Genomic DNA, 8,895 nt, shown 5'->3' with positions numbered 1-8,895 from the left:
TGTGTTAAGGCGCAGGAACTATTCTTCATGTTTAAGCCACTACCCTTTGCTTCTGGCAAGGACAATATAGTCAGAAAATGGAAATAAATTCATGGCATTGACTTCAATGGAATAAACATTGAATTGGAAAATCACGATACATGAAAATGGTCATGTATCCTGTGGTAGGGTAAGAGCATGTTGCAAACCAAATTGACATATCATAACAAAGGAAAATAAATAATGTGCACGATATAATTTTCACTATGAACTTGGGTACATGGCTAACATGAAGAAGGTTGCCCGTATGGGCATAACGTATACGCCCAAAGAATAGTAGACTGGCATATAGTCTGTCTATTATCGATACTCGCCAACTAGCGAACTGTGAAACTATGTTCAAGTTTGAAGGAATTTACTTGAATATTTGATAACTATTGTAATGCCTTCTTCTAGAACTCACTAAGTTCTTTGAACTTACTTAGTTACTTTTCCTTTTCAGGCTTGCTGTTGAAGTAATGGAATTTATGAAGACTATACTAGAGGACAATTGTTGCTGTGAGATTTCTAGTGTTCTGTATTATGCATGACATGGGGTGATCTCAATATGTTTAATTTTGAAGAATGAATCCTGTATTTGAACTTACGATCATGAAAGTATGATTCTAATGAAATTACAGTGAAGTATTTATGTTTTCTTTTTAAAATGTACTATTTTATATAGTCCTATACGACAATTGGTTTATATTTCATGACAACTTACATTATAGTTTAATTAGTTTGCGCCAACAATAGCTTTAAAGACAATGGTTTTAAAGTAGCGATAAGACATTCTTGGATCTTTCTTTAGGATCGAGTTTGGAGTGTTACAGAGTGCCAAGCCTGAATGCTAACATCCCTCTAGAAAACACATTCTTCCCCAAAAACAAGTCTGAATCACTATAAATATAACTCGGTAAAACTTGCAACAAATGTTGGATCCAGGTACATGCAGTGAACATCTAAACATATCATCTATCATCATCTCATCTCATATCAAACTTGTAAAATGCGTAAAATAACCATATTGGAATGCCAATCGTATCCTATCTCATGTTCATCCGGGCTCAAAACATGTAATAGATTATCATTTTTCAATCAAGTCATTTTCTCACCTTTGTATCAATTACAACATTCAAGTTTATACCTAAACAATTCAATTATACAATTCAAACATAAATATTACAAAAAATACAAAGAACTATACCGTATCAACTTACCAGAAAATAACAATAATATAAGAAATGTCAGGGACTAATATGCTAATTTTCCTTTTCCTCGGTTGTTTACTGATTGATCATTTTCTTGATCTATATAATAATTCATTTCAATTTATTTTTCATTCTATTCAATTTAGTACCTAAAATCATAACAAGCTTATTTTTCATAATTAAGCCCAAAATTTAAAATCAAATTGATTAATATCCATTAATAGCTCTCAAATAACTAAATTTACAATAACTTAATGTCACTTTCAACATATTATCATTTTAGCCTCGAAACTCAAAACTAACTAAATTCACTTTAGAAAATAGTCCTATTTCAACACTGAGCTTCAAACTCAACCATTAGCAATCAAAAATCTTAAAAAACAACAATGGTATCTTTTCAAAACTTTAACAGTAATATGAAATAGTCCTTGGGCTAGCTAGATTAAGCTACAACAATCTCAAAAACACAAAATTTATGAAAAACAGCTTTGAAAATCAGTTACATGCAAGAGGAAAGAGTTGGCCAAACTTTCAAGGTTAAAAAATGGTGTTTCAGTGGAAAAATAAGAAAATGGAAATGATGGCTTAAAATATTATGTTTTTAACTTTTATTATTATGATTATTTACATATAATTTAATCAAAATTCTGCCTAATAATCGACCACTATAAAAAAATATGGCATAATTGCCATTTAAAACCATTCACTTCTTTTAAAAACTCATTTAGGCCATATAAACTAATAGTGGTTAACTTTTATAGTTTTTACTATTTAGTCCTTATACTTTAATTGACTAACCAAACCTTAAAATTACCAGACCAAACTTTAATACAACACTCTAATGACCTTTTAAATATTATTTATAATATTTACGGACCCATTCATCAGAATTATGGTCCCAAAACCACTATTTTTGACACCATTAAAAATGGGTTGCTATATGGACAGCATAGAGGTCATCAGGGTCTTCACAATCATTAGGGTTCTTCACATGGTTTGCAAGTCCAGAGTGGGGGACAGTACAAAATTCATTCTCAAAGAGGATCTCCTAGAGGTTTTTTAGAAGGTGCAAAAAGGACCTAACGAGAAGATATACTGAACAAGGTAAATTCGAAGTTTATACCTCATTGAATTCTTTGCGTGCTTATATTTTGAGTCAGGTCAAGAGTTTGGGTATTTTGGTGTACCTTTCACCCATGTGACCTAGCCAGATAAGAAACAATTCGAAGGACAAATGCAGTTTTCACAATGATAGGGGGATAAAATAGAGGATTGTTTTTCAGCGTCAAGACAGAGCTCGTGGGGTTCAAATAAGGGAAAGCAATAGCTTAGGGGCATGATTCATGTCATTATCAGTGCTGATGAGGAGTGTGACACATCTAGCACAAAAAGGAAAGCTCACTTAAGAAGTGTGATGTTTGTTGGAACAATGAAAAAGCAACGTCAGCAAGAAAATCGATGATAAACCGTAATTTATACATATTTTTATCCCATGCTTAGCACATTTTATGGATGATTTTTCCTTAAAATTGGTGAATTCGATGCTCCTAATGCCTTAATTTCATATTTTATACTTAGGTAAGCATAGGAGAGTGAAAGGAACGAGAAGCGGGCCAAAAACAGAGAAAATGGGCCAAAGTACGAAATCAACACAGCCTGGACCTCAACACACGGGCAGACCACACGGCCATGTCAATTTGGTAGAATCGAAGCACGACTCACACGAGTGGACCACACACCCGTGCCTATTTAACAAGCTGGACAACGGCCTAAAGTAATCGCACACGGGCGTGTCCATGTCTAGCCCAAATTAAGTCCAATTCGAAAAAGGCCAATTTTGAGGGTTCTTAGGCATTCTAAAGCCTATAAATACACCCTAGAGGAGGAGGAAAAACAAACACGGAGAAGGAAGCAGGGAACTACTCAAGGAAAGTCGATTGATCCATCTTAGAAGCCGGATTCATCATCAAGATTGAAGATCTCCCCTGTAACACCCTGAAACCGTGGCCGTCACCAGGGTCGAATACGAGGTGTTATCGGGCTTAATTCATCATTTATACAGCTCAAACAATTTATTTTAAAACTCCCAGACAAGCTGTCAATCTGCGTTATAGTCACTTAAAAATTCGTATCTTGAGTTCCGAAACTCGAAATCAAATTTCCTAAATTTTTCCTGAAACTAAACTCATATATATATCTAATAAAATTTTTGTATAATTTTTGGTTGGGCCAATTAGTACAGTTTATTTGTTAAAGTCTCCCCTGTTTCAGGGTTTGACTACTCTGACCTCTGAGCATTACGACTTAGATATCTCCCTACACAGGGCTTCAATGCCTATGAAGCTTGTCTCTAATGAAACCAGACTCAATAATGAATCTGAACATATAAAGTATGACTTCTAATTATCTCTACAAAATTTATGGTGAATTTCCAAAGTCAGAACAGGGGATCCAGAAATCGCTCTGGCCCTGTTTCACAAAAATTAAAAACATCTCATAAAATATAGCTCATATGGTTGTTTCGTTTCTTCCATATGAAAATAGGCTCATCCAGCTTCGATTACATAATTTATTCATTATTTAATTCCATTTCTACTATTTTTAGTGATTTTTCAATTTCACATCACTACTGCTGTCTGCATCTATTATTAGAGTAAATTTTACCTATTAGAGTAATTTAACATACATATCACCAAGTATGATCATGACTAGCCATACCAAAGGCTAATCATTACCAAGCATTTCTTTACTACTCAATAACCATATCATCAGTGTAACACTGGAAATGATTAGCCATGACAAACGGCATAATAATCAAATAGACTTTAACTATTACTTATAACTAAGTATCATAAGACCAAATCCAACTTAACATTTATGCCATTTTCGCATGGCTAAAAGTATACATACCAAAGTTCAAACAAAACATAATAGCCTATACATGCCGAAATGTTCTCTTAGACCAACTAAGAAGAAGATACCAAAAAGTTGCAAGCTGGTGTGATGACTTCGACGATGGTCCCGAGCACACAAAAATGGATCAAAGGCACCTAAATAAGTGACAAATAAACACACCAAATGAGTATATAACTCAAGAAGTCATAAGCATTACTGCCGTCCATTTATAAAGTATCATAAAAGAAAACAAATAATGCAAGATTAGGTACTCCATCCATACCGACTATGCTATAATTTCACGCACATTTATCATTACATGCTCTCAACTAGCCAAGCCTCCATTGACATCTCGTATGATATTCGATATGATATTTGATGCATTTCCACACATCATTTTATTTTCGTTTAGATTATACTAATAATAGCATTTCATCTATTCCACAATAATCTTATGTTCCTAACTTCAAATATCATCACCACATAGGTTCAAGACTTACCAAGCTCAGTTCCAAATATAAACATAACGTCTATTCCTCATGAACTCAAAGTATCTACTCATTCCGCTGTCCATGATCTACTCGATAAAGTCGCACACTTAACGTTAATAATTATTGAAAATATATAGTAAGTCTGCACACTTAGTGCTTAATAATCAAACTCGCACACTTAGTGCTATACAATTAAACTCGCACACTTAGTGCCAATCTCATTATCGTAAATGTTTATACCCGCACACTTAGTGCCGAAATCAACAACTCAATACATCTCACTTCTTTTTACACTCGATAATTTTGTCACTACATGCATTTATATATCATTCCATTCGGCATAAGTACATAGGTATTATGATTATTTAAATCAATACAAAATATATGCTTAATAACTTACCTTGTGTTGGGTAAAACGGTTCCAACTCGGCTACTCGATGTTCTTTCCTTTGCCTTTGCTTGATTCTCCTCCTTTAACTTGAGCTTAATCAATAAATTAACTAGTTTAACCGTCTTGCTAAATATTTATATCAAAATATTAATGATTTCATATCATAGGAGATACATGACTAATTCTTATCTTCCTACCATATGTTTTTGAGCTATTCGGCTAATAACCATATGCTATCACCCTACTATCAATAATCCAATCACACATGCATATATATATATATAATTGGACATTCGGCAACCACCCTTGCTAATTACTCATTTTTAGTCGATTATATATATAATCCAAAAGTAATATCACGAATCGGCATACATTTATATATATATATATATATATATATATATATATATAGCCGAATGTGCAAAACTTAGACTCAACATCACCTATGCTCTTAATTTGATGGCCGAATATGCATATATATATATGATATCAACTATACTATCATCTTTAATTCATCTAAACCCAAAATTTCATCTCATGAACACTTGACCGAATTTTTCCTAATCTAGCATGGCTTCACATCTATTTGTAACATCCTATAAATCCACATATACCACATTTCTACATAAATTTTCGTTCACTTTTCCACTACTTCCATTCACAACATCAAAAGCACCATACTAAATTAACATATGGGTTGTAATAAGCCATTGGCTACTAACTAGATTTTCACAAGAATTTAGTAAAAGTAACATAAATCCTACCTTAATCAACCCCTTTTGAGTTGGCCGAATGTCTAGAGCATTTCTTCCTTCCTTCTCCTAACTCATGGCAATTGCAAAAAAAAAAAAAGAAAGAAGATGAATACTCCCTCTTCCTTCCTTATTTTATTCATCTTTTCTTTTTAATTCCTTTCTTTAATTTATTTTAATTGTTAACTAATAAAAGAATTGCATTGAAATTCAACCTAGTGGATGGGGCATCATGGCTTGGCCGGCCACTACTTGGGTTTTTGGGAAATTTGACATGCAAACCCAAATTTCCTCACTTTGTTATTATTTGATCCTTACATATTCCCCTATCATATTTTCTTAAGTTCTCAACTAAGTCAATCACATGAAATTCACATTCATAAGTCTAAATTAAAACATCAAATTTTCACACATGCAATAATACACATAGAGGATATGCAACCAAATTTTAAATAAATTTTGGGACTCGGTCTTGTGGCCCCGAAACCACATTCCGACTAGGGTCGAATTAGGACTGTCACATCCCCTCAATTTCCCTTCAGGAGTTTTGGGTTTTTCTTTATGTTTTGTATTCATTATTCTTCTGAGATGTTTACCTTTTTAGTTATGAACTAAAACCCCTAAATACCTAAGGGGAATGAAACCTAAGACAAATTTTGTTATTATTATCTAAATTGTATGATAAATATTTTACTTGTTATAAATTATGTGTTCTTAATTCTTGTTTTGATATTCTAGGATATTGATTCAAGTTAAGCTCTTATTCAGAGGAGGAATAGACCTTGTCGAAGAGTACATTTGTCATAATTAAGTGGAGTTGATTGCGCACCTAGAGATAGGGTGAGAAGGTTTTGCCGAATTAGGGTGAAACCTAATAAGGGGATCCATAGATCGAGTTAATGCAACCGTAGGGAGTTAGTTAGAAAGAGATTTCAATTATTCAAACTAGGGTTAGACGTTGTTAGTCTCGAGAGGGATAATAATATAACTTAGGGATTTCTACGGATCAAGTCAAATGAATAAATCATCTGATTCAGAGTCAAATAACAAGTGAAGTCTAGGTGGATTTTTCCTTAGGTATTGTCTTAATTCAATCGTTTTTCCAAAAGTAATTCCCTAATTCTATTTTCTGCGAATTCTTAGTTTAGTTAATTAGTTAGTTAAAACAAACTCCATTATTCTTAGGCTAGATAATAAAAAGACAGTCATTACTAGTACTTTTAGTTCATTTGGGTTCGACAATCTGATCTTGCTAAAGCTATACTACTGTTCGATAGGTACACTTGCCTTCATCATGATAATAGTTAGTTTCAAGAACGATTCATTATAAATATTTAAAACCTGTCACGAATATCAAGTATCAAGTTTTTGGCGCCGTTGCGGGGGAACTAAGATATTAGGAACACTCGATTTTTATTACTTTAGCCATTTACTTTTACTGTGATTTAAATTTTATTCTAATTTTTATTACTAATTCTTCTTTTTCCCTTTTTCTGGCAGGTTTTTATAGTTTATGACTAGAAGAAACCCGTCAGGACCATTACTTTTTGACAGCGAGATCGATCGCACAGTTCGTAGAAACCAAAGTGAAATAAGGAAAAGCTTAAGATACACAGAGAACGAGCAAGAGGACAATATTCAAACCACAACCGAGGAGATGGCTGAAAACCAAGAAAATCTGCTACCTCCTGCAATTGCTGTTAATCAAAATCCTGCTCCGCGCACTATGTATGATTATACTAAACCTAATTTAATAGGAACTGAGTCAAGTATAATTAGACCTGCTATTGCTGTAAATAATTTTGAACTAAAACCTAACACAATTCAAATGATACAACAGTTTGTTCAGTTTGATGGTTTGTAGGACGAGGATCCCAATGCTCACTTGGCAAATTTCCTAGAATTTTGCGATACCTTTAAAATAAATGGCATTTCTGATGATGCCATTCGCATTCGATTGCTTCCCTTTTCGTTAAGGAATAAGGCTAAACAATGGTTGAACTCATTACCACGAGGGTCAATCACTACTTGGGAACAAATGACCAAAAATTTTTTATTAAAATACTTTCCACCGGCTAAAACAACCAAATTACGTAATGATATCTCTTCTTTTGTGCAGATGGATTTAGAAACACTCTACGATGCATAGGAGAGATACAAGGACCTTTAAAGAAGGTGCCCTCACCATGGGTTACCGCTTTGGCTACAAGTTCAAACGTTCCATAATGGCCTGAATCCTTTGACTCGGTAGATGATTGATGCAGCCGCTGGAGGAACTATCAATAATAAGACACCTGAGGTGGCTTACGAATTTATTGAGGAGATGTCACTGAATAACTATTAGTGGCAAGTTATGAGAACAAAGCCGACGAAAGTAGCCGGTGTCTTCAACCTTGACGTGGTTACTATGTTATCTAACCAAGTAGAACTCTTAAATAAAAAGATTTATGGTTTGTATGGTTCTACTCAGGTACATCCAGTGATTAGGTGCGATTATAATAGAGGAGGAGCATGCACGGAATATCAACCCTTCAACCCTAGCATCGAGGAGGAACAAGTCCAATAAATGGGTAACAATAACTCTAGATCCCAAAATAACCCATATAGTAACACTTATAATATAGGTTAGAGGAACCATCCCAATTTCTCGTGGGGAGGTCAAGGAAATTAAAGGCCACAACATCCCCCGGGTTTTCAAAAACCACCTTACCGGCAAGAAAAGAAGCTGAACCTTGAAGAGATGCTAACCAAATTCATCTCGGTGTCAAAAACTCATTTTCAGAATACTGAGATAGCACTCAAAAATCAACAAGCATCAATCCAGGGGCTCAAAACTCAGATTGGATAGCTCGCTAAGTTGATTTCTGAACGACCACAAGGTAGCTTGCCAAGCAACACAGAATCTAACCCAAGGGAGCAACTCAACGCGATTACTAGTCAAAATGAGGAAGGGTTAGTCACACCTAAACCAGAACCAAGGCAAGAAACTGAGATAAGCAAAGGTAAAGGTGAGGTAGACCAAAATGACCCAAATCTGGTAAGTACAGAATACAAACCTCGTGTGCCATACCCCCAATGCGACAAGGAAAGACCGCTCAGACGAACAATTTGGTAAATTCCTTAAACTCTTAAAAAAA

The 8,895-nt window shown here is 34.3% G+C and overlaps 1 non-coding gene across 1 annotated transcript; it reads right to left on the bottom strand.

Annotated features, from left to right (window-relative positions):
• Window positions 1-7,844: 7,844 nt before the first annotated feature.
• Window positions 7,845-7,951, bottom strand: LOC128287708 (small nucleolar RNA R71). The gene has a single exon (XR_008278408.1). It is a non-coding gene; the product is annotated as a small nucleolar RNA R71 (small nucleolar RNA).
• Window positions 7,952-8,895: the final 944 nt, after the last annotated feature.

This window comes from Gossypium arboreum, chromosome 13, assembly GCF_025698485.1.
Source record: "Gossypium arboreum isolate Shixiya-1 chromosome 13, ASM2569848v2, whole genome shotgun sequence".
Lineage (NCBI taxonomy): Eukaryota > Viridiplantae > Streptophyta > Magnoliopsida > Malvales > Malvaceae > Gossypium > Gossypium arboreum.
This window is presented reverse-complemented; position numbering and strand designations above follow the sequence as displayed.